This window comes from Rhinopithecus roxellana, chromosome 15 (genome assembly GCF_007565055.1).
Source record: "Rhinopithecus roxellana isolate Shanxi Qingling chromosome 15, ASM756505v1, whole genome shotgun sequence".
Taxonomy (NCBI): Eukaryota; Metazoa; Chordata; class Mammalia; order Primates; family Cercopithecidae; genus Rhinopithecus; species Rhinopithecus roxellana.
In genome coordinates, this window is record NC_044563.1 from 44,548,952 (window position 1) to 44,576,364 (window position 27,413).

The following is a 27,413-nucleotide window of genomic DNA, read 5'->3' on the forward strand; positions in this document are numbered from 1 at the left end:
AAGCTGAATTGTTGAAAGGAACTGATATTAATGCAATCTAAACACATACTTTCTTCTTTATTTTAAAAGATTGAAAGGAACTGATATTAATGCAATCTAAACACATACTTTCTTCTTTATTTTAAAAGATTAAACCACACATTAACTTTAAGACAGATTTTAATAACTTTTGGATAGATTAACAAATTAGTTTAAAAATAATAACCTTCAAAATTATAACTAAGATGCCTACATAAAATATCAAATTTAATTAAGCTATAAAATTCAGGTAATTAATACTAATTGTTTTAACAAACTAATCACAAAATCTCAATGCCTTAACATAATAAAGGTCTGTTTATTTATCACTATCCACTCAGGCATTCAACCAGGCTGTCTCTGACACAAAGAGTAACCTCGTTTCAATCAGCTATAATGTCTTTCTAGATATTGTTCTGTGTGTATGTGAATAATAATGTCACATCATTAATGTATTGTGGGGACAGGGAAGAATGATGAAAGTCAAGACTATACCAGTAAGTCACATGAGGTGGAGTACAGCAATATACTTTTGTGTAATTAACACTATGTCCACAGATCTATGAAGCAAATGTTATTCATTTACACAATCATATATTTGTTCAACAAGCAATTATTAAGCACTGAGGCAGCAGAGTTAAAAGTGAGGGCTACAGATTCGGAGAAGCAAGTTGTTTCACATTCCGAGCCTGTTTCTCCATCTGTAAAATGCAAATAATAGGACCTACATCATATGATTATTGTACTAAGTGCTCAAGAAATGTTATTTATTATTACTACTGCTGCTGCTATTACTAAAACAAACACAACTACAAAGATGAGGGTATAGCAGTTGCTGTCTTACACACTGAGACTATAAGAAAAATTTAATAGTCCTTACCCGTATCAAGCTCATAGGCTTAAACTCTGAGGTAAAATAGTGAGCCACAGACAGAAAAAAGAAGTAGACACATCATCTCCCCTGAAATTAACACCGTTATCTAAAAGATGTATCACTACAGGTCTTCCTCCAAAGATACACACTGATATAATCATACTAGTACACAATCATTTACTAATTGAGGATAATGGTATGTGTGATATAAATTGCCAAATGGAAAAAAATGACCTGAACTAGAAATGAGTCCATCAACATGTGAATGCATAAACAAACTGTGGCATATCCATATAATAAAATACTGCTCAGTTATAAAAAAGAACAAACTACCGATACACTGAACAAAATAGATGAATCTCAAAAAAAAAAAAAAAAAAAGCTGAGAAGCAGCCAGACACAAAATTGCATACTGTATGAATCCACTGGTGTGAAATTCTAGAAAAAAAGTTTCACAATCTAAAGTGACAGAGAGCAGATCCATCTTTTCCTGCTGTCAGGGATGAGAGGAGAAATAGAAACTGACTGCAAAAAAAAGCACAAAAAATTTTAAAGAATGATGGAAATACTCTGAATTTGACCATGGGGGTGGTTACACTTAGGTGTACATTTGTCAAAACTCATAGAACTCAGAGTATACTCTCCAAATATGTACATTTTTATTGTATATAAATTATAACTCAAAGTTAATTTTAAAAGAATGAAGATTTAACTGGGCGCGGTGGCTCATGCTATAATCCCAGCACTTTGGGAAGCCGAATCGGGTGGATCACTTGAGGTCAGGAATTTGAGACCAGCCTGGGCAATGTGGTGAAACCCCGTCTCTACTAAAAATACAAAAATTATCTGGGCCTGGTGGCAGACGCCTGTAATCCCAGCTAATAGGGAGGTTGAGGCAGGAGAATCACTTGAACCCACGAGATGGAGGTTGCAGTGAGCTGAGATCGTGCCATTGCACTCCAGCCTGGGTGACAGAGTGAGACTCTGTCTCAAAAAAAAACAAAAGAATGAAAATTTGCCTGAATCAGTAACAGAACTAAATAGAGGTATAAAATTATATATTTTAGAGATTACAAATGTATATGTGTTATGAAACACGCTACACCTTATGAAATTCAAAGAATAAAGAAATTGCTCAAAACTAAAGAATCAAAGATGGTTTTAGGGAAAAGATATCATTTGTGCAGACTGAATTTTTTAGTATAGCAGTAAGAGTAAGGATGCAAAGGCTACCAAAGCATACAAGGTAAAAGCCATAGCTTGAGTTGAGTGAAGAGAATTCTAGAAAGGTAGAGTAAGGCTGGACAATGGAAGGCCTTGGTCCAAGAATTTAGACTGTCCTGAAGGCAATGGGAAATCACACAGGATTTCTGAACAGAATGACATATCATAGCCATGCATTACAAGGGAAAAATAGACAAAATGTTTTAAATCATTTATAGATCTATTAGAAAGTGACTGACTCCAGAGTATCAAGAAGCAAGTTTCGGTCATGGGGTAGACAATTAAAGTCTTCCTAATTTATAAAAGTAATATTTTATGTTAAGAGTTGGCCGAGCATGCTAGCTCATGCCTGTAATCACAGCACTTTGGGAGGCTGAGGCGGGCAGATCACCTAAGATTAGGAGTTGGAGACCAGCCTGGACAATATGGTGAAACCCCGTCTCTACTAAAAATATGAAAATTAGCTGGGCGTGGTGGTGGGTGCCTGTAATCCCAACTACTAGGGAGGCTGAGGCAGGAGAATTGATTGAGCCCAGGAAGTGGAAGTTGCAGTGAGCCAAGATTGCGCCACTGAACTCCAGCCTGGGTGACAAGAGCAAAACTCTGTCTTTAAAAAAAAAAAAAAAAAAGAGTTGTTTACTACTCCTTATTCTCAGAGTACAGCAAATGTGATCCAATATGGTAGTTTCACGTTTTTAAAAATCTTGTTTTTGGGCCAGACACAGTGGCTCACACCTGTAATCCCAGTACTTTGGGAAGCCAAGGCGGTAGGATCACTCAAGGTCAAGAATTCAAGACCAGCCTGGCTAACATGGTGAAACCTCATCTCTACAAAAATACAAAGATTAGCCAGGCATGGTGGTACAACCCCACAATCTCAGCTACACAGATGGCTGAGGAACAAGAATCGCTTGAACCCGGGAGGTGTAGGTTGTAGTGAGCTGAGATCACACCACTGCATTCCAGCCTGGGCAACAAAGCAAGACTCGGTCTCGAAAAAAGCTTGCTTTTACATAATTTTAGCAATACTTCTGGGTAAGAAATGTTGGGGAAAAAATACATATATTGAAACCTTCAAAATTTTATTAATCCTAAAAATTCATAATATAAGTTCTGCAGTTTTTTTTTTATTATCCTATTCCAAAGTTCCATAAATATTAAATTATTTAAAAAAAAAAAAAAAGGCCAGGTGAAGTGGCTCACACCTGTAATCCCAGCACTTTGGGAGGCCAAAGCAGGAGGACCACCTGAGGTCAAGAGTTCAAGACCAGCCTGGCCAACATGGTGAAACCCCGACACTACTAAAAATACAAAAATTAGCCAGGGATGGCGACTTCACGTGCCAGTAATCCCAGTTACTCGGGAGGCTGAGGCAGGAGAATCACTGGAACCTGGGAGGCAGAGGGTGCAGTGAGTTGAGATCACGCTATCGCACTCCAGCCTGGGTGACAAAGTGAGACTCTGTTTGGCAGGGCATGGTAGCTCACGCCTGTAATCCCAGCACTCTGGGAGGCTGAGGCGGTTGGATCACCTGAGGTCAGAAGTTCAAGACCAGCCTGGTCAACGTGGTGAAACCCGGTCTCTACTAAATATACAAAAATTAGTCGGGCATGGTGGTGGACGCCTGTAATCCCAGCTACTCAGGAGGCTGAGGTAGGAGAATCCCTTGAACCTGGGAGGCAGAGGTTGCAGTGAGCCGAGACCGCACCATTGTGCTCCAGCCTGGGCAACAAGAGCAAAACTTCGCCCCCCCCCCCAAAAAAAGAAGTTTTATATAACTTATGAATATAAAATTCTATGTGTTACATTCAATGAAATCTCTTCCAATAAATACACACACACATATATATAAACACTCTTACATAAACTTATGTATATATATGTGTGTGTGTGAGTGTGTATATATATATAAACTTTTGATAGTAATGTACTAGAGTAACAAAATTGGCTAAAAGTCTAAGATTAAAGTAAGAAGACCTGATCAGAGCTCTGATGCTCTCAGAAATCAAATTCTGATGCAGTTACAACTCAAGTTCTAAAAACTGGCCAGTCTTGGTTAAGTATTTGAAATCACAGAACTTCAGTTTCCTCAAATGTGAAATCAGATACTATTACTTACTATATAAGGCTGTTATGAAAATTAAAGAATATCATACAGTCTGAAACAGAAAATGTCGAAGAACAATGTATTGAGGATTAAATGTTTATAATAAAAGAGTTATAAAAATCTCAAAACTACTCACTCAACATAGGATTTATGTGAGTTAGTATCCAGTCCTTATAATTTTGTATTTTCCTTTACATATGTAAATTGAAATCCTGCTGAGTCAAAAGCAATACTCTGATTTTAAAATGCAAAAAATAATTTTCTCTTCCATGCTACATGGTTTGGGTCCTTCTGGAGCTTGGCAGTAGAGGAAGGTAGAAGGACAATGTTAAAATCCAGACTAGTGGCTGGGCGCGGTGGCTCATGCCTGTAATCTCAGCACTTTGGGAGGCTGAGATGGGTGGATCACCTGAGGTCAGGAGTTCAAGGCCAGCCTGGCTAACGTGGTGAAATCCTGTCTGTACTAAAAAATACAAAAAAATTAGCTGGGCGTGGTGGTGGGTGCCTGTAATCCCAGCTACTCAGGAGCGGAGGCAGGAGAATTGCTTGAACCCGGGATGAGGAGTTTGCAGTGAGCCAAGATCGCGCCACTGTACTCCAGCCTCAGCAACAAGAGTGAAACTCCGTCTCCAAAAAATAAAAATAAAAAATAAAAATAAATAATAAATAAAATCCAGACTAGTTTGGCTTTTCTTATTCTGAGACTCTAACTTGCTGAAAAATGTACTTTGTCTTCCAACAAGTTTGCATATGTGGGCTATATTTTAGGTTTTCAGTATCCTGCCAGACAAATACTTAATACACAGGGTGATGTATTTGGTTACTTTTTTTTAATTTTTGGCAACATTGTATCAAAATTCAACCTCTTCAAAGTTAGTCAAGTGCCCCTGCCTTAGAACATATGGTCGCCCAACCAATAAGCATCTGATAGGCAGGCTTTGGCCTCAAGAAGCCTGTAATGGTTGCTAGCACTTAAGTATAGGAATTTACTTTTGACTTCATGCCATGCCTTCACTTTGTTGAAAAAAAGGAAGGAAATTCAAGCTTCAGAGTCTAAATTCCAAGAGGATAAAGAGGAAAATCAAGTGAAAACACAAAAGACAACCATGCAGCAGAAGAGAAGAAAATAACATTCTTACATTTAGCTCTTTGAAATAAAATTGCCGAATTAATAGTAACACTTCACATGCTTTTTGATTTTAACAGAAAAATTGCAGGGGTCTGAACATAAAGACAAGGGCATCTCAAATATTTATTCATTTAATATTATAACAAAATATTCATTTAATAATAAAACAAAAAAAAAAAGAAGTTAAAGTTTATTTGCTCTAGAAATACAAAAGATGTCTCTTAGAACTCCTTAGGGGGAAAAAAGAGTTCTTCAGAAACCAGTTAACTTAATAATCATCTTATCTATATATAATACATATATATAAATATATATGCATATATATACACACACATATAAATATAGAAACACACACACACACAAACACAGAGACAGGGTCTTACTACGTTGCCCAGGTTGGTTTTGAACTGCTAGCCTCAAGTAGTCCTTCTGCCTCAGTCTCCTGAGTTGCTGGGATTACAGGCATCAGCCACCACACCTGGCTCAAATGATATTTATCTTGTTTAATTTTCTTTAATATGAATATAAGGACATGGAGTTGAAAATATGATATTTTTCAAGAGTTCATTCACGCCTACTAAGTATTCTATATTTGAGTCAGTACAGATTTTTTGCCGTAAGACTTCTAAAGCACAAGAAGATATTTAGCATATTTTAGTCTTTCTGAAAAAGAAACTCAGAAGGGAGGAAGGTACTCGTAGAACCCAAGAAAGACATGTATGAGAATAGGGTATTAAGGAGCTTACAAGCAGAAAAGTACAGACAGAGAGAAAACCTTTGAGGGAACTGGGCAGAGATTGTTATAAGCCACATTTGTGAAGACATTTCAAATAAGTCCGGACTTCGCCTTGAAAGTCATGGCATAATTCAGAGATTTACAGTTACCAATTTAGCTTTCCCTATCAATAAAGGGAATAGATGGCAGAATAGCTAGAGTAATTTAGCTATTTCATTAATTTAGAGTTACTTAGTGTTCAGCGGCCTTCAGACCTGAAAGTTTTGTTGACATACCTAGATTAGGAAGGAATGGCTTCCTGAATCACTACTACTACCAACTCAACCCACTCTAAAGGATGGTCAGGAGAAGTACATTTCCAAAAACAGTGCAAAATGTATTTCATAAATCTTGTATCTGGTATCCTTGTTTAAAAACACTTAAGTTTCATTTATTTTTGCTAGTGTACTTGAGACCAACTCTACCTACATAATTAGCACAGAACTCAACTGTTCAAAGTAAACAGTGTTTACCAAAACAATGGTCTTGGGGGGGGAAATGCAAATAAACAATAAGGACCCAAATAGCCTGAGAGCATGTTATTTAATATACCTGTTACTCAATTTCCTCCTCTATAAAATAGGTGAGACCTTCCCTTAAAAGATTTATTAATAAAAGATTTTGCTGTGCATAATATAAATATATCAATTATCTATTAAGAGCAATGCCAGGAACATGACATATATTCAATATAATTCAGTTCCTTTCTCTCTTTCCCTTGGGTCTGGTTTCCAACAATTTGTCTTATTCTCCCTTCACCCACTTGGAGTTTGAGATTTTTCTCTGAATCTATTACTTCAGTTTTTACAAATCTAGGTGCAAGTTCCAAGTGATGATTTTCATTTTGTGAGCAATGCAATATGTTTCTTCTATTTTTCTTTATAACCATAGTCTGATGGACTAAAGACTGGTAGAACCAAGAATATCAATGGATAAAGGAAAGAAAAGATCAAAATGATAAAAAGAATAAACGGCAAATAATAAAGGATACTAGAAAAGTATAATATCCTTGAAGTCAAATATTGTCAAGAAGTCTGAAAAGAAAAGATAAACATGGGTAGGTAATAACATATCTGTATGGTGTTTTATTTAATCCTCACAACATCAGATTTACAGATGAAAGGAAGCTTAGCAAAGTAAGTGTCTTGTCCAGAATTGCCCAGCTAATAAAAAAAGAAACCAGATTTAGAAAGTCTTTAATCTAAATCCTACGTTCTATTTATACTACAGTATCCTAGCCCTAGTGAAGAAAGAGTTCTAAAGCTTTGGATGGAATAAATAAAATCACTGAGAATAAATTAATAAATATGAGGGGCTTCTTAACAATAATAAGATGGAAGAAAGGCAGGATAATTGCTATAACAAGGCAGAATGGTCCAGCTTCAAAAATGAGAAGACCTAGGCTTATCGGCTACAGCCTAAAAGCTCATAGGCTAAATTCTTTCAGAGTATGGTTGATGTACTAAGACATTAAAAAAAAAAAAAAAAAGAACTTTCCAAGAGCTCTACATTCCAAAATAACATACTGTAAAAATCCTTAACAGAAACATCATAACAATTAAAAATAAAATGACAGTTCCAGAATCAATCAGAGCATCAATCAGAATCATTAGTGCTGGATGCTGGGTATGATGGCTCACACCTATAGTTCCAGAACTTTGGGAGGCTGAGACAGGAGAATTGCTTGAGCCCAGGAGTTCAAGACCAGCCTAGCAACACAGCAAGATCTCATCTCTACAAAAAATTTTTTTCAGTTAGCCAGGCATGGTGGCACTCACCTATGGTCCCTGCTACTCAGAAGACTGAGGTGGGAGGCTCACTTAAGCCTGGGAGGTCAAGGCTGCAATGAGCTGTGATCATGCCACTGTACTCCAGCCTGGGTGACAGAGTGAGATCCCATCTCAAAAAACAGAAATTTAAAAAAGAAATTTTAAGAATCATCACAGTGCTGAGACTAGAAAGGTTCATAGAGGTCATCTTGTATCTTCTAGAGCAGAGTCGTCCAATATAAATATAATGCAAGTTATATGTGTAATCTGAAATTTTCTAGTAGCCATATTTTTAAAAGTAAAAAGAAATAGATAAAATTAATTTAATTGTTCTTTGAGGTGGGGGTCTCACTCTGTCACCCAGACTAAAGTGCAGTGGCATGATCTATGCTCACTGCAGCCTCGACTTCCTGAGCTCAGGCAATTTTCCCACCTCAGCCTTCAAAATAGCTGGGACAACAAGCGCATGCTGCCAAATTCAGGTAATTTTTTTGTATTTTTTTATAGAGAGGCGGTTTCGCCATGTTGACCAGGCTAATCTTGAACTCCTGGGCTCAAGCAATCTGCCCACCTTGGCCTCCCAAAGTGCTGGGGCTTTAATTTTAATGATATATTTCACTTAACCCAATATATCCAAGATATTGCCATATCAACAAATAATCAATATAAAAGTATTATTAATGAGATATTCACATTCTTTATCCATACCAAGTCTTTGAAATCTGGTGTAGGCTTTATACTTACGGCAATCTACACTTGACTAGTCACATTTCAAGCGTTCAGTAGCCATATGTGCTAGTGGTTACCACACTGGACAATGCTGTTTTAGATAATCATGAAAGTAACTGCAGCCTGCAGATATCAAGTGACTTTTCTAAAGATTAATAGGGTGGTAATAAAATGCATGACACTTTTTTCTCTTCATTGATATTGGAATCATAAAAAATCACAGAAATTCATAGTACATTAATGTGACCATATTGTAGCTCTTGGGGGCTGGTTATTGATCAAACTGAACAGCTCCTAAACCAAGTAAGACAATGATCACAGACATTTTTTTGGTGGTGGTATATAATTTTCAAGGAGGTCTTTCTTCTAAAGATTATAGTCAAGAAGGCAGCAATCATAATGACCTTTCTAAAAGTAAATTGATAGGTAACCTGAAATAGCAAGTATCATGAAAAGTGTTTTATCATTGTGAGTCACATGAAGACAAAACGAATTATGATTTATTCAGACGTTCCTTCAGGTATATATTATCTGAATCTGAAAAAGTTTCTTAAAAAAAAACTTGTGAGAGAAAATACACAGCAATCTGTATCCAAAGAATAATGACGGCTCATGTCTGACTGGAAAATATTGTTTTATACATTTTTTAAATTTATGCATTATGATTTTTATAAAATTCAATTTTAATAATAAACAGGAAAAGTTTGATAAGTCCTGTAAGTCAAAATTATGTATAAAATTGCTCACATTTTGGTGACTAATATAAAAAAGCAATAGTTTATAGAAAGTCGATGTCATGATCAATATTCTTATTTCTCCACAAGAACAGTATGCTTTGCAGTACAGGAGAGCTACAAAAAGTCTTACTTAGTTTCAGAGGAAAATGTAAAAATGACAAATCATATGGTGGGAATGATTTCATTCCTCTTCATATTAATAGAGGATGTAACCTCTGAATTAGAAACACTAAGGAAATGTTCTTTAGTTATATATTGTAGGACTTCTTACAGACAACCTACTGAATGCTATTAATTTAGCTAATCAAAATTCTTGAAGTAGAAGTAATTTTTTAACACACACCCCTTCCTTAAAACTAGCCATTTTTAAAAGTGAATTTGAAAACCTATAATCCTACCTCTATAACAAATTTTTTAAGGTAAAAATCTAAATAAACTTATGAGAAACTTAGAAAAACAAAGAATTTAAACTATTTAAGAAAGACTAGGATAGGCACCTTAAGCAGAACCGTCTTTTCAATTTAGATGCTATTTGAAACTTAGACTTCTAAAAGAAAAACTTCAAACAGCTGGAATCTAGCTTAAATACACAAAATAAATCACTTCTGACTGAAATACACTCTCAAAAGCTCTAATCAGGTTTCCACAAGCAACAAAACATACAAAACAAATAAAGAATATTGACAATATTAGTAAATTGAGTTTACTAATTGTGTAGTAAAAAAAAAAATAGCAAATAGGAGACAAAATAGAATTATTTGTTAAATCCATGAGCATCCATTCAATATTCTTAACCCTAAAGATTTAAATTTTGTTCTTAATACACTCTTAAAATAAAGATTAAGAAGATTATCTCATTCCAGTTTAAATTCTTAAATCATAATTTAAGTCATCTAAAATGCAATCATTGACAGACAAAGGGTATACAACGTGTAAGACATGTAAATATTCATATTCAGACCATCTTTAGAAAGGAGCAGGGGCCTGGCATGGTGGTTCACACCTGTAATCCCAACACTTTGGGAGGCCAAGGTGGGGGGATTGTATGAGCCCAGGAGTTCCAGATCAGCCTGGAAAACATAGGGAGACCCAGCCTGGAAAACATAGGGTGACCCCGTCTTTACAAAAAAAAATAAAAAAATCTCCAGGTGTTGGGGCGAGTGCCTGCCTGGAGGACAAAGTGAGACCCAGTCTCAAAAAACAGAAAACAAACACACAAAAAAAAAAGAAGGAAGGGAAGGGAAGAGGGGAGGGAAGAGGGGAGGGAAGAGGGGAGGGAAGAGGGGAGGGAAGGGAAGAGGGAAGGGATGAGGGAAGGGAAGAGGGAAGGGAAGAGGGAAGGAAAGGGGAAGGGAAGGGAAGGGAGGGAAGGGAGGGGAGGGGAGGAGAAGGGAGGGAAGGGGAGGCGAGGGGAAGGGAAGGGAAGGGAAGAGAGGGGGAAGGGAAGAGAGTGGGGAAGGGGAGGGCAGGGCAGGGATCAAAAGAGTAGGTACTTAATCTCCCCTGAAAGTGAACAAGTGACCAGGACTTTGTTTACTTGTCCTGTACTACAGGGCACATGTTTTACAGGGAAATAAGAATACTGATCATGGCCGCGGTGGCTCACACCTGTAATTCCGACACTTTGGGAAGCTGAGGTGGGCTGATTGCCTGAGGTCAGGAGTTCGAGACCAGTCTGGCCAACATGGTGAAACCCAGTCTCTATTAAAAATACAAAAATTAGCTGGGCGTCGTGGCAGGTACCTGTAATCCCAGCTATTCGCGAGGTTGAGGCAAGAGAATCACTTGAACCCAGGAGGTGAAGGTTGCAGTGAGTGGAGACCATGTCACTGCACTCCAGCCTGGGCAATAGAATAAGACTCCATCTCAAAAAAAAAAAGAAAACTGATCATGACATTTAGTTTCATGCATTAGTTTTTGAAATGTATATCATGTATACAATTCTCTACTTTCATGAAGGTTTTATATAGTGTACCACAAAAAACGATCACAAAATCCAAGCTCTGAATAAAACAATAAGCTTAAATAACTATTTGATGCTTACTATTATCTTCCGTGGACAAAAATACTTTTCCAATGAAATGTTTTTTTTTTCACAAAAACACTTCTGTTTTTCTTTTACTATATAATAAAGCCCCCACAATCATGTGAAATCAGATACAGCAAGTCTTCCATTCTTTAGAGAAAGCTGGCTAGAATGCTTATCCTGTGTAAAAGAAGGAAATTAGAAAGTGACTTCCTACTTACCATTTAGGACATTCTCAGCTCAAAATCTATCTTTTCCTATATATCTAAATAAATGAAATAAATAGATGATAATTTTTTCATCCATCCCCTCTCCATGAAGGAACTAAAATTCTAATGTTGCTTTTTGTTAACTTATTAATAATATAACACATATTTTATATTAATGTATAACTAGACCTCATTACCACTTACAGCAGAGTTCTTTGGACTCTTAAGACACTTCCGATTCATTAGCTCCATATTTCTCTCCATTTCCAATACTTTCTTCTCACTATCCTCCTTATCCAGCTTAAATTCCATGACCCTAGGAAACACTCTACCACCCTAAGCTCCTTTCTCCTCAGTTCTTCCATCACCTCCACCTGGCAAAACTCCAACCCTGGATGAAATTAATCACTTTCTCCATGCCTATAATGAGGCAACTATGTACTGCTAGGGAAAACCACACAACAAAACATAATCACCACACTCAAAGCGATCCTGAACACAGCCCAGGTAGGCCTGTCATTTTACTCTATCTATACAAAACAAGTACTTCAAACCACATAAATTCTCTTCAGGCCTTTGACCCTCTATCCTTTCTTTCAGCAAAGACCCTGCCTCCTGCTTTAGTGAGAACCATAGAAACTAACAGATATGACATTCTAATGGGAAGCTGAGGAGGTTCATGTCTGATAACTTCTGTTGTGCACCATTTTCTCTTTTCTCCCCTCCTATTGCATTAGATAGTAGTTAAAGCTACAAGCATGGGATAAGTTATTTACAATGAAAAAAGAGAGACAATAAGCGAGCCTAGAACCAATCCTTGAAGAATTCTAAAGTTTGATGGCCAGGAAAATAAACCTTCAAAGAAACTAGAAATTTGCACTAAAAACAAGTCAGCTACATTCTGCTATATATACATACATATACATTCAAACAAACTGATTTTGAAGACAAATATAACTCTAATGTTTTCCAACAATATTAAAACATCAGTCCTTTGATAGATGAAATTTCGCAATATTATTATTACTGAGGTCCAAAGAAGCCTTTTCCCCTGTGGAAATAAAATAATCTTGACAAGAATTTTACCAGCCAAGGGTGAGGGACTTAGGGGTGGAGAACATTAAATTATTACCCTTTGCAGACACAAAACTTTCTAGTTGGAACACAGATAACTCTGGCTCCTCAAAAGCATATGTAGATTTAAAATCCTTAACTATAAACAGTAGGCTTCAGGCCTGGGTGGTCTGTGCAATGTCCAATAATATATAAATTGGCTTATCCTCAAAATAAATATTTCCTTTTTCATTACTCTGAGTCATGAAAAACATTTAATCTTTGTTCAAAAACAGAAAGGATTTCAAGAAAACCTTTTAGCTATAAGTCTAACAGATCGACAGCTCAGTATATGACTACAAATTACATGCATGTAAAGAGATCTTAACCTTCTCAGAATCTCAAGGAACACTGAGAAAACTAGGAAGATTCTCAATAAAAAATAAATTGACTCAGTGCATACAATGATCACTGATATTTTCTTTACAATGTTTAATAACAAGCTATGACCTAGGGGATTAAATGAAATACAAAATACCCTGTGCTCCTGTTTTTATCTCAGAGGTAATTTGGCATTATATAAGCCATCTAAACACTATTTTAAAGTTATTTTGTCTTTTATTTTCTTTAAATATGCTATCAAATGGTGGCCAATTGGGTTAAATTCATCTTTAAGAGAACGTTCAAATATTTCATAGAAGGTGCCTACCAATTATTTTCCAGAAGTGTTTAGATCCTTATTAAAATTTGGCCTGACACAGTATTCAAACAAAGGAAACAAATTTGGAGGAAGAGAGGAAAAAGAAGAGAAGAGAAAACATTGAGGAGTAATAGACTCCATTTATATGCAATATGGTAAAATGGCTCCTTGAAACCATCCAAAGAATTGTTCTCTTTCAGAATGAAAAGAGTCCACTATTCTCCACGGATGATAGGAACTTGGTCTGACTCAGGACTTGTTTCCATATCTGCTTAATGAGTTGACCAGAAAATATTCTAAAATCATAACAAAGACATATTATCAGAGTGTAAAGATTCCAAAATCATCACAACCAGATGTGTAGGACTAAAAATCTTGGATTCTAGCTATATTTCTCACTATCAGTTTATAAAATGAGCATTAAATATTATTTGGGCCGGGCGCGGTGGCTCAAGCCTGTAATCCCAGCACTTTGGGAGGCCGAGACGGGCGGATCACGAGGTCAGGAGTTCGAGACCATCCTGGCGAACATGGTGAAATGTCGTCTCTACTAAAAAATACAAAAAAAACTAGCCGGGCGAGGTGGTGGCGCCTGTAGTCCCAGCTACTCGGGAGGCTGAGGCAGGAGAATGGCGTAAACCCGGGAGGCGGAGCTTGCAGTGAGCTGAGATCCGGCCACCGCACTCCAGCCTGGGCGACAGAGCGAGACTCCGTCTCAAAAAATAAATAAATAAATAAATAATAAATATTATTTGTTTTAGCTCTAAATTTCTTCCTTCCAAAAGAGCTGATCTAAGTGTGAATAGACAATACATGTCTAGTCAATCTCTTTTATTACAACAGCTGTGAGTAACATTCCAATTTCTTCTTTATGTCAAAGTTTCATGTTTTAATTGTAGCTTATTATTATTGTGGCCAATTTACTCTAGCAAATAAGAATGTACAACCTATAACTATATTCTACAATTAATTTCAGACCTATCTCATGAAATTTCAAAAAGTTCATAGCTTTAAAATAACATACAATCTCTTTTTATAAGTCTCTTCAAAAATCTAGTAAATCATTTCTCAACAAAATGAACTTTAATACTAGAAGCAAGATAATGCCTTCAAAGCTAATAAATAAAGAATAAAGTTTAAGATTTTTCTGAAGTCAGAAAAATTCAACCTACGACAGATCTAGAAGATTGAATTTAAATGACAACTGACTATATACAGTGAGCTTAAGGCTGGAACTACCTTGCAGAGATTAAACAGCTGAAATTCTTAAAATGTACAGACTGCATTCAAATAAGTCTTCAATACATATCTGAATACATTTCATAAGAAAAAGTGATCAATTCATGATAAAAGATCAGAAGAGATTATAAATATATGCTAATGCAAAGTATAGCTCCTATTAAAAAGAAACTATCAATAATATATAAACAGTAACATCAATTTAATTTGGATCTGAAATACCATTTATCTACATATTTGTCACACGTAAAATGACATGACTAATAATGTTAGGTGCCATAGTGGATTACTAGTTACTTCCTTAACATTATAAATTAAAGTAAAAGCAGAAAACAAACAATAACAAAAAAAAGAAAAGTACAGCAAAGTGAGATGGGGAGGGAGGAGAGGAGAAAAAAGAGAGAGACTGACTGAAACAAAGACAGAGATCATAGACATCTGACTACAAAGTAACTTTTATCCTCTTTTCTAGTTTAAAACCTAGTCACAATAAAGGAATTTCAAAAATTTTTAATGGCACTAATTAGAAATATTTACTATTTCAAATAGAAAGATAAAGCGTTCCATGACATGGTATAATATTTCCACTACAGTTTAAACTATATCATATATAAAATCCAAAATATGCATTAGGAAATTTTTTACCAAGCTTCTATCTTCCTTAATTTATAGGTCCTTCATTTAATTTCATATTTCCTTTCTAAAAGGCTTGCCATCACAATGTGGTATTTACAAATACAAAAATAATACTGAGTCTTTTGCCATGTCCCTCACATAAATTTCAAAATATTCAATTGTTTTAAAATAATTACTGGCATTTGAAAGTAAATTATGCAAAAATTCCACTTCTGTCTCTGCCACTAACTGCTGTGTGATCTAGGAAAAGCTACAAAAATATTTCAAGTGTGTTTTCTTCACCAGAAAATTGACAATGCTATATTACATAATCTCTAATTTGCTTCATACTCTAAAACCCTATGATCCTATGAAACATTAAGTATTGGTATTATTCACTTTAGAGAATAACACTTTTATTTATGAAATGTTGCAACATATTAGACTAAAAAGAACACTAAATCAGCTTACAGTTTATGACTTTTTGAACTTCAGTTACTTTTAATATGTAAGAATCAAGATATATGTCAAATGTGTCAACCAGTTCCTAAAGCAAAAGTATGAGTGAAGTCCGGCTCTACTAGGATAAATAATGAGCCAAAACAAGAATGGTAGGAGCCAAATCTTGACAGCTTTAAGGCATGGAAAAAATTCTAAAGGAATGGAGAAGAGGACAGTGATGATGATATTGCAGTAACAAAATATGAAGAATCAGAACTTTGCAAATATTTTCAAAATATGCTCTTTACAGTAACAGTTATTGTATCCAATCTCCATTTAAGAGATTAAATAGGACAAATTTATCTTAGTTTCCTTATTTTCTCTGTAAATATTCTAATGTGCACATTGATTACTCAAAAATAAAACACTACTCCAAATAGGACCACATATTCTTCATATTAGTTGTTATATGCTTGTCAAGACTCAGCTGTATTTGTCCCCAAATGTGTTCATGTCAGTTGTACTTCTTAATGTAATTATGTAACTGGCTTACATATTACATAAAAGGAAAAGGAAGAAAGTTTCCCTCCCCCTCCATGAAAACTGAGTTGAATGCTTTGGAAAGACAATATCTTAAAACAAAAACAACTCAGAACTCCACCTAGGCAACTCATACTCACAAAAAAATCTTGGTAAATGAGCAGATATTTATGTGTACTAAGTTGAAATAAAGTCGTTAATGTATACATGTATCCATATTTTGTAGACAATGTTAATAGAAACAAATCTCATGCTACTGCTATGAAGACAGCCTTCCTTGCATAGATTTTTGTCCCCTCAGCTCAGGGCTCAAAATGAAGATATGGGGACCTGAACTTCCCCAACTGCCCCCACAGACCTGCAGCATGAAACAGAGCTGGCCAGACAACTGGCTTGCTGTTATATGACATTCAGATTTTGTGGTTGTGTTTATACTAGCTGATTGATTTAACAATATAACAGAAAAGAACAAACATTAATAGCATGTAAAGAGCTCCTACAAATCAGAGCGACAAATTTAAAAATAAAAAATAGGTAGAGGGTAGGAAATTGAAACGGCTAATAAACCGATGAAAAGGTGTTCCACCTCACTAGTTATCAGAGAAATACAAAGTACAGCAAAAATGAGGTATTACCTACATTTTAGATGATTTGATTGACAAAAAGATAAAAATTACCAATGTGAACTAGGATGTAGGAATCAATAAGCACTCTTGGAGTGAAAATACATGGATACTGCCTTTTTTGGAGGCCAATCTGGCAATATCTATTAACATTAAATATGTCTAGTACATTTGACCCAAAGAATCTATCTGTAGCTAAGCATCTCACCTATCAATAATATACAAATAGTAACAAAAATTTAGAAATACTGGAACAGGAGCACAAAGATATTTTAAAAACAATGTTCATGGTTGTACAGTTTGCAACAATGAAAACCTGCAAATAGTATAAATGTCTGTTGAGAAGGTTTAAACACTTATTTATAGATTTTTTTTTTTGAAGCCACTAAAAACAATGAGGCAGATCTATACGTACTGACATTTGGATAGAATCCTAAGATGCATTATTAAATAGAAAAACACTACAGAACAATATATAATGTGTGATCTCATTTTTAAAAATATAAACATAGGTACATAGGTATGTACAGAAATAATTCTGTGTTGAACCTGGTGGCTCATGCCTACAATCTCAACACTTTGGCAGGCCAAGGCAGGCTGATTCCTTGCACCCAAGAGTTCCAGAGCACCCTGAGCAACACAAGGAGACCTTGTCTCTAAAAAACAAAAGTAAAAAATTAGACAGGCATGGTGGTGCACACATGTGGTCCCGGTCACCTGGGAGGCTGAGGTGGGAGGCCTGCTTAAGGCCAGAAGTTTGAGGCTGCAGTGAGTCATGACTGTGCCACTACACTCCAGTGTAAATGAGTCTCAAAAAAAAAAGAATTCTAGAAGGATATATACAAACTGTTAAGATGGTTTCAACTAAAAAAAGAGAACTACAAAGAGGGAGGTAGATAAAGGGGTGAGAATTTTCCATTTTTATTATACTTTTGCATTGTTTGAATTTTTAAACGAAACTGTATTATTTATACAATTAACAAAATTTTAAAAAGAAATGGAAGAGACTTCTAATTTTTTTGTTTCACACATTAATGAGAAATTTTGGATAAGAAAAGTCTCTGTTTTATCAATTCATCTGCTAAATAATTAACAGACTCATGATTTCTAACCCATGTAGATGATTTGTAGTTAAAACTGGGTAATAAATCAAGGCAGAATATGTATTTTGGCAAAATACACATATGGAACTATTAAAGGAGGTTGGTGCTGAGAAGAAAGTAAGAGGGAGGGGAAAGAGACCTGATAATCTTTGACCTTCTAAAGTAATTATATGAATAGCTATTTTCTGTTTTAACTGAGAAAATTCCCATTACAGAAATTTAAGATGTTGAGAAAAATGTCTAGACTCTACTTGTTGTAAACTACTAGAATAGGTTGCCAAGAGAAGCAGTGGAATTAAAGTCTCTGGAATTTCTTAAAAATTACAGATTTTAAAGACAATTACAGAAGTTATTTCTTGATGTGACTTACGGCTCTACTATTCAGAGTGTGACACGAGGACCAGGACTAGCATCTCCTGGGAGCATGTTGGAACTACTGAAGCTCACATCCCACCCCAGACCTACGGAATCATAATCTGCATTTTTAAAAGACCCATGTTAAAGTTTGGGAACTGCTTTATAGCCCTTACATCAGACATTTAAATTTGTAACAGTTTATTAACAACAACTGCATATTAGGAACCAATAAAGAGAGATACCTCATTTGATTTAAAAAAAAAAAAAAAAAAACTTTCTTTTTCATCCTTATCAGTACTATTTCTGTTTTTCCAAAGAACAATAAAAAATTAATGCCCTATTTTATTAGGCCTATTTATTTTAAGAAGGTAAAAACTCCATCAGTCTAACTCGTATTTACTCACACAGTTTTATTAATCATTACAATGTAATAGAAAATTGTAAGGGATGTGATACAAATCCAAAAAAAATTGATAACAAATTCAGGAAAGTGACCAGAATTTTAATGATTATAAACTTCTTATCATTCAAATAATTTCAACACATTAGGCTTGCTATAACAATTGTCTCTACGTGTTTCATAACAGTAGAAGTTGCTGGTGGTTTTCAAAAGTGAGATAAGGAAAGCCTTATCTTTCATAAGAATCTCTGAAAATATCTTACAATGACACCCTGCAAAGAAGGTTCATACAATATTAGTATTTGGAATTATCACATACAACAAATATTTTTAACATTCAAGGAAGAAACAGAAGTTAAGATAACAATTGTGTTTCCAATAATAGAACTGGATGCTTTTGCGATAATAAAAGAAATCTAACTTGATAAGCTCAATTGTTCTCTACTGTCTGATTTTTAATATCATTCTTATTCTGAACATGCCCAAAGAGCTCAAAACCATAAAAATTGCATAATCCATTCCAGTGATCAAATCACTTTAGAAAGCATTTGAGAGCAGCTGAGATTCAGAGGTCCTAAGCTGTCACAAAGCTTGAAAACCCAAAGCTGTGTTCTCCTCCTCTTTATATTTTGCATTTGAGGATGACAGTAACATGATAAACAGCCAGCACTCAGCCACCATCAAGGCCCTACCAGTACAAAGAGGCTTTGTGATTAACAAGGGAAAATAAAAAAGGGAAGAGACCCACTTTCTCTTTCCTCTAGGGAAGACGCTAGACAGAGATGACTGAAATTTTAGAACTTAAAAGCTTCTCCCATTTCTATTAGCTCACTTTGCAGGTAAACACTTTCCTGGCTCAGTGACTCAGTCACACATCTGAAACAAAATCTGCTGAAAATTGATAATGGTGGAAAAATATTCTGTTTTGCTGTAAATTTTAGATGAACTTGTATATAGATGGTATACTTTCTCTCCCAGTGAGCCCATTCACTGAAACCATACAACGTGAAAAATAAGCCTCCAAATATGGATGTTTTATTTGAAGTTTTAAGGATGTAGACTGGAATAAGGTCAAATAATTCCCATTTGTGCTATCTATGCTAACTCTTAAAAATGTCTAAAATAGACTATGGAAGAGGAAAAAAATGTAACCTGATATTATATATACGTAGTGTGTGTGTGTATGTGTATTCTCGTTCTACACGCACACACACACACATACACATACACACTCATAAAATCTCCTTCTGTGTTGCCATTCATTCAAAAAATTATCCATGGCAAGCACAGTGGTTTGGAAATATCTTTTCCCTATCCTTTTTTTCCACTTCTGGTGTACCCTACAGCCATGGCCGCCACTGTCGCAGGGGAACCCCTGTCCCCGGAGGAATTGCTATCAAAAGGCGACGCGGAGAAGACTAAGGAGGAGTTGGAGGAGGAGGATGAGAAGGAGCTAGATGAGACCTTGTCAGAGAGACGATGGGGCCTGACGGTGATGTTTCTGAAGAGGGTCCGGTCGGCAGCCCGAACCTCTTCTTTCTCTCCCTCTTTGTGGCTCAAAAAATGTACGGGTTTTCCAGGGCAGCCATGTGGATTGGGAACACTTCCTTTATGATCCTGGTTCTTCCCGTTGTTTTTGAAACTGAGAAGATGCAAATGGAGCAACAGCAGCAATCGCAGCAGATACTTCTAGGACCTAACACAGGGCTCTCAGGAGGAATGCAAGGGGCTCTACCTTCACTTCCTGGAAAGATCTAGATTGTTACTGCCATATATGAGTTGTCTCGGTGGGAGAAGTTTGAAATTCAATAGTGTTTGAACTGCTGATTATTTGATTTTTTTTTTTAACTTTGGCACATTGATCCATCTAAACCTGGTGGGGAGAAATCTCCCCACATTGTCTCATGAAGAGACTTAACTTGGAACTGTGCCCTCCACGCTATCCTGACTTACCTCAGTCTTCACTCTGATACCAGAGTGCAGCCACACAGATGGTCATTCCAACTTTGGCCACATACTCCTTTCACAAAATTGCTCCTAACTGGAAGATCTCACTTTCCCCTGTGGGGTAGGAACTGATGCCAGTGGGAGGGATGTATCCCTGACTATTAATGACTGCTTTCTTTTTCTTTTTTCTTTTTCCTTAAAGAATGGAGCTGTCGGGGAGGGACATGCACACAATGTAAAACAGACAAAATGCATTACAACTGTGGTGTAAAGTGGCCACAATGAATCCCTATGTATAAGAGGAAAGAGACTGGCTGCAGCTTCAGCCACAGGATGGGGACTGTGGAAGACAGGGCAGGAGCTCCTTTCCTCTGCACATTGTGGCTGTTAGACTTTGTCTGTGTGTTTAAAAAAACAGAATTCAGTGCTCACTTTTTTAATTTAAATATTAAAAGTGATTCCAACTGAAAAAAAGCCTTTTTCCCAAAATAAACACAGAATACAGCAAAATAATTGTTCTGCAAAATATAATCAATATCAATATATAATCAAATATATATAATATACACTCAAAATATAATCAAGTTATTGACTGATTATATTTCTAAAGACTATAAATGTAATTTATATTAAAACTAAATTGGAATGTATTCTTAGCAAAGGACTTAGACGTACATATGACATAGAAAGTACGTGCTTGTGGTCAGTTTGTATCTGGCAATTTGTGACTTAATTTTGATCAAGAATGTGCCAAACTTATATTTAAAAATATATTCACAGTTTTATTGAGAGACCATTGACATATTACACAATTCACTATCTAAAGTGTATCAGTCAGTGGTTTCTGGTATATTCAGACTTGTGCAGCCATCACCACAATGACTTTTAGAACATTTTCATCAACTCTAAAAAAAACAACCCTTACCCATTAGTAGTCATTCCCTACACCCCCAACTCCCCTAGGCCAACAATCTAATTTGTATCTCTACAGATTTTTCTATTCTGGATATTTTTGATAAATAGAATCATATAAATATGATCTTTGCAGCTTAGATTTAAATAATAAAAACAACTAAAATTTATTTAGTGCTTACTATGCAGTAGACATTCAATACAATAACCCCATGAGGTAAGTACTATTATTATCCCCACTGAAGATGAGAAATGTGAGGCACAAAGAGGCTACGTAACTTACCCAAGGTCACAAAACAAGTAAGATGGAGAAGGATTTGAACCAACACAGCTGGATTCCAGAGTTCCCTCTCAACTACACTATAGTGTCTTTTAATTACCTGTGACACAGAACTTAAATAAAAGAATATAATAGAAAGATTCCGGCTTGAGAAAGACACAGTGAGTTACAGCATAGCCCAGTGAGTTACAGCGCCTCATAAGTAGTAAAGCAAATGGTTAAATTTAACTGTTTCAAATTTGAGCAGCCGTATCAGCAAAGTCTCATCTAAGAACTTTCTGTGATTAGTAATAATGCTCCTTAAACAAGAAGCAGACATCTTAGCATGCAAAAGAGGATACCAGAACTTGAAAGGATATAATGTTTGGATGTTTAGTCACACTCAACATTGCTAAGAGTTATCACCAGTTTCTTAGTGAAGAATTGAAGATTAGTATCAGAATCCATTCCTAGGGTTTATATGGAAATAAAAGGCATATAATCATATAGCCTACATAATATAATCTCATTTGAGAAGCTGAAAGACATATATACACACATACACCAATACACACATAAATGTGTGGAAGGAGAGAGGAAAGAAGTGAAGGCAGGAGGAAGGAAAGGGGCGCAGGAGGAAGGAAAGGGGCAAAGGAGGGAGGAAAGGAGGAAGAGCGAGGGCAAGCAGGACCAACAGACAGAGGCATAGCCAACAGACTAAAGGGATATAAACAAAACTGGTAGTTACTTGTCTCTGAAAGAAGAGATTATGGGTGATAATTATTATTTTTTTCAGTCATATTTGCTCAATTTTCCACAATGAGCAAAAGACATGTTTTTGCCCCCCCAAAAATCACTTGAATATAATCTTAATTTGAGGCCATTGTCCTCTAAAATGCTCTACAAAACTCCAGTTATTGACTTTAATTCACAGGGCATCATGTCTCAATATGAAGCTTCCTCATTCTCAAGGAATCTTTTTATATTCATCATAAATTCCCAAATTAAAAAATATTTTAAAGAATCATATTACATATTACAACATAATTTAAGTGAACAAACCCAAAAGTTAATTCTTTAAGGTATCTGCATTTTATCATCTTTTCATAGCGAATAGCTTCCAACTTCTGTATTTATTTATAATTTGCAAATTGTATCTTATTCCAAATAACTTTAATCTCACATTTTCAAAATCAGATTATATTTACATCTCAAGCCTAAATGAAATAGAATTAGCTGTAATTAAAACTGAGGTATAAAGTTACATAAGTTTATATAGTTGGAATCACTTATTTTGACCAATATAATGGATCCTCTAATGCTATTTAAACATAAACTGACATTTAGTTTAAAAGTAAATTCAAATAAGTTTATAACTTCAAATCTCATTTTAAAAGACATCCATTAAAAGGTTGTCCTTACATGGAGACAGGGAGTAACCTACTCCTTGGGGTAATAGGCAGGTCTTGAAGTCAATGTTTGTAATAGATCCCTTAAACATCAATGTATTTCATTATAAAGTTAAAAAGTTATTTCCAGTTTTGTAATTTACCAACCAGATGATATACTAGCAAATTCTGGGAAAATAATGTCTTATAGCTACATTGAAGATACACACAAAATCAATGTATATCCTTTAAATACAAAGGGCTACTCTAGATAAACACTGAAGACCTCCTCTTACCTCACTGCTTCTAGCAACCATTTCCTCTTAACCCTCCCTCCTCTTCACCTTCACTCCTTCCTTACAGGCAGAGAGAGAAACAGTCAACTATAAAGAAAGAAGGCCAACTGCATGGCAGCTCTTTGGCTACAATAATTTTTTAAAGTGCTTGTAGATACTTTTTTTTCAAGAGACAAGATTCTCCTTTATGTTGCCCAGGCTGGAGTACAGTGGCTACTCACAGGAACAATCGTAGCACTCTACAGCCCTGAATTCCTGGGCTCAAGCAATCTTCCTTTCTCAGCCTCCTGTGTAACTGGGGCTGTAGGCATGTGCCACCATGCCTAGCTCCTGCAGATACTTTAAGAGTCACCTGTGACTTTATTTAGTTATGACAAAACATGTCCAGAAAGATCTGAATAATGAAGAAAAACTGGATACCTTGTTTGGCTTCATTCATCACTCACTTTAATCTTTCTAGCTTTTTAAATCCAGTTTTCAATGGATACACTAACAACTAGTTCAGAGTAAGGCTGGCAATAGAGGGAAGGATGGCAGAATTTTGCTTCTCTGCAAATTCAGGGCCAACATATTTGTTTCTTTGCCCTGTCCTCTTCCTCCCACCCCTACCTGCTCTGAACTGCCAATCTCCACTCTACACTCCAAGATCCCTTTTTGTCCAGTCCCATTTACTGTGCTGTCCCAAATTCCTCTAGTCAGAGTGGGGAAGAAATTGAGAAGAAAGGGAAAAAAAGAGAAATGAAAGGAAAAGCTCCACTTTAAATCATAATCCCAATCCTTTGGCTCCTCAATTTGTAGTATTAACCTATTTAGTTTTGTTATTTTATATTTTGTAGGGATGGGATCTCCCTATGTTGTCCAAGGTGGCATCGAACTCCTGGACTCAAACAATCCTCCTGCCTCAGCTCTTCAAGTGCTGGAATTACAGGAATGAGCTGCTGCACCAGCCCTTATTTTGTTTTTAACCATTCTCCCACTAAGATCTCCAGTTCTGTCCTTCTTCCCATCACTCCTCATTCCCCCACATGCTGAACTCTAGCTCCAAATATGGGATTGTGGAGTAGCTCACATCTGGATAATTCCCAGTCCTTTTGCTATAGGGCTAACATACTGGACATCAATGTATTTTCCCAAAGAAATATTATCATAAATATTATTTGTTTCTACAGTACCAATGGCACTGTACTTCAACTATATTTTATAGATTCATTTATAGGTTGAATGACTTTTAAAGATGGGCTTGGAAACATAAATAATGTTTAAAAATATTATGTTCTTGTAGGATTATCTGTTCTAAGTTTTCATAGCCACAGGGATCATTTTATCCATGACAAATTTAAGATGAAAGAAGCCAAGTATCTTATTGAAGGCCACAGAGTTTGTAAGTGGTAGAGCGAAAACCTAAAGAGGGGTCTGTTATATATGGCATTGAAGACTGTATGATTTCTGTTCTACCATGGAACCTCCTAAAACACGTGTATGTTTTTAATTAAGTCAATGAAAACTCTGAAAGGCTAAAAATTTTACTTCAAATCCTTAAATTTTTTTTAACTGAGCATCATTCATTCAAACATTTACCGAGTACTGTTTTACCTAAAACTCCCTCTAGTAATCACCAATACTAATAAACTATTACTGACATTGTCAAGGAAAAAAATACCCAAATTATTTTAAAACCTCGCCACTGTTATTAGAAATTTATCATAATCATTTCTTTTATGTATGAATGTTTGATATGCTGAGACTTCCGCAAAGGTAACAGATTTTATATATAAGACACCCTTCTTGCTCAAAACAGAAATGCTTTATTAAAAAAATGCTTTTTTAAAATCTGTGGACTGTCATTTTCAAAACAACAACAATTTATTTTCATTTCTCATAACTTCTAAAGAGCAAACTGAATTTATAAGAATTATTAATTTTTGTCAATAATATAAAAAGAATTTATAAAACATGAAACAAATTTACTTTTTCATGAGACAACGATTGTTACTATTAAATTCTAGGTAAATTGTAACTTAGAGAGAAATAAGATTACACAGTGCCACTTTGATTTACCTTAAAATGCTAACAGGTTAAAATTGCATCAGGTTAGAAATGTACACCAGGCTACATATATATATATGGCTCATCCTTTATTTTAAGTTCAAACAACCATCTTGATTGACAAAGAGGCTACTATATCCAGTGGAACCTCTGAGAACTATTGTAGAACTAGGATAAGACCATCAGCAATGAATAATGTATTAGTGGTGTGAGTTTTCCACTGATTTAATAACATATGAATGTCATCCACTTTTGAACTTTGACATCAGTGAAAATAACAAATAAAATATTCACATTTTTAAAACCACCTAAGAATGTCATTTTTATTGCAAGTTTTTGAAAGGCAATGGGCCATTTTTGACATGATCGTGTCCCATTAAGTCCTTACCTTAAGGGGTTGCATTTTAGGTTCATGCTGTTTCTCCATACAATATTTCTCTTTGCCGTCTACTAAAACAATTTATATTCATTATAAAGTGTTGGAGTAATTTCTTTATCTGGGCACAACTACCTCAAAGACTGACAGGTAAAAAAATGACAACAGATTTGCCACAAGTTTCTCATTCTTAGAGTACACTCAACAAATGAGCAGGCAAATTTTTTTCTACCAATAAAGTCAGATCACAGTCATGTGACTTGGTGTAATAAGCTTTGTATTCTCAAAGGAAATGATTCACAACATTTATGAACCCATGTTTTCTCATCTTTTCCATTTGTTTTGAGGAAAGCAACAGTCCTAACAATCTCAATACTTCCTTTCATTGAACAAATTTTGCATTTTTGGTAAACTCACAGGTTTGGTTGCCAATAACAGAAGTGCCTCATTTCATCTGTATATATCTTCTGAGGAATAATGGCTTCATGTATGTCCATGTCTGTCTCTCTCTCTCTATACACACACACACACACACACACACACATATATATATATATATTTTTTGAGACCAAGTTTTGCTCTTATTGCCCAGGCTGGAGTGCAATGGTGTGATCTTGGCTCACCGCAACCTCCGCCTCCCGGGTCCAAGCGATTCTCCTGCCTCAGCCTCCCAAGTAGCTGGGATTATAGGCATGTGCCACCACACCTGGCTAATTTTGTATTTTTAGTAGAGACAGGGTTTCTCCATGTTGGTCAAGCTGGTCTTGAACTCCTGACCTCAGGTGATCTACCCACCTCAGCCTCCCAAAGTGCTGGGATTACAGGCATGAGCCACTGTGCCCAGCTCCATGTCTATTTTTATAAGAAATCAAATTACATTTTAAGAAAGACCATGTATTTAGAAAGCCACGAGCATTAGATTTTTCTATTTCCTACTTTTTTTCAGTCCTCGTTCACTTAAAACACATGTGCAAGGCTTCCAAACCATTTTAATTTCCTCCTAACCATTTATAATAATTTCTCCCAGACAATTTTAATAATGTACCCCTAAATGTTGACATTATGGACCTGACTTTAGACTCTATTCTCGTTCCCATTCCCCAATATATCAACCTTGTCTGCTTCTTCAATCTTCTCTTATTCACTTAAACTTTCCCAAGGTCTAGTCTCTCCAGTCTAAGAAAGACAGAGAAGGAGGGTAGGAAGGGGACAAGAAAGAAAAGAAAAACCCTTAATCCTCTAACAAACGGCCCTATCTTTTTCTCTCAAGCTTCTCAAGTTTACTAAACTCCCTCTTACTTCCTTATTTCACATTTATTTCTTAACCCACTACCCTAACCCAACTATAGAAATTTCTCTAGCAGCTTACCACTGACCATCAGACTGCAGATGAATACTTTTTACCTCTCACTTACTAGATACATCTAGAAGAGTAACAATAAAGATAATGCTGTCCTTACTGAAATTCTGTATTTTAGTCAACTTTCTCTCTTGGTTTAAAAACAACAATCACTACTCTTA

The 27,413-nt window shown here is 35.7% G+C and overlaps 1 protein-coding gene and 1 pseudogene across 4 annotated transcripts in view; one reads left to right on the forward strand and one right to left on the reverse strand.

The window, feature by feature from the left end:
• TMEM135 (transmembrane protein 135) overlaps positions 1–27,413 on the reverse strand; it is a 264,255-nt gene that overhangs the window by 41,717 nt on the left and 195,125 nt on the right. The window lies entirely within an intron of this gene.
• Positions 20,017–20,505, forward strand: LOC115893615 (annotated as a pseudogene).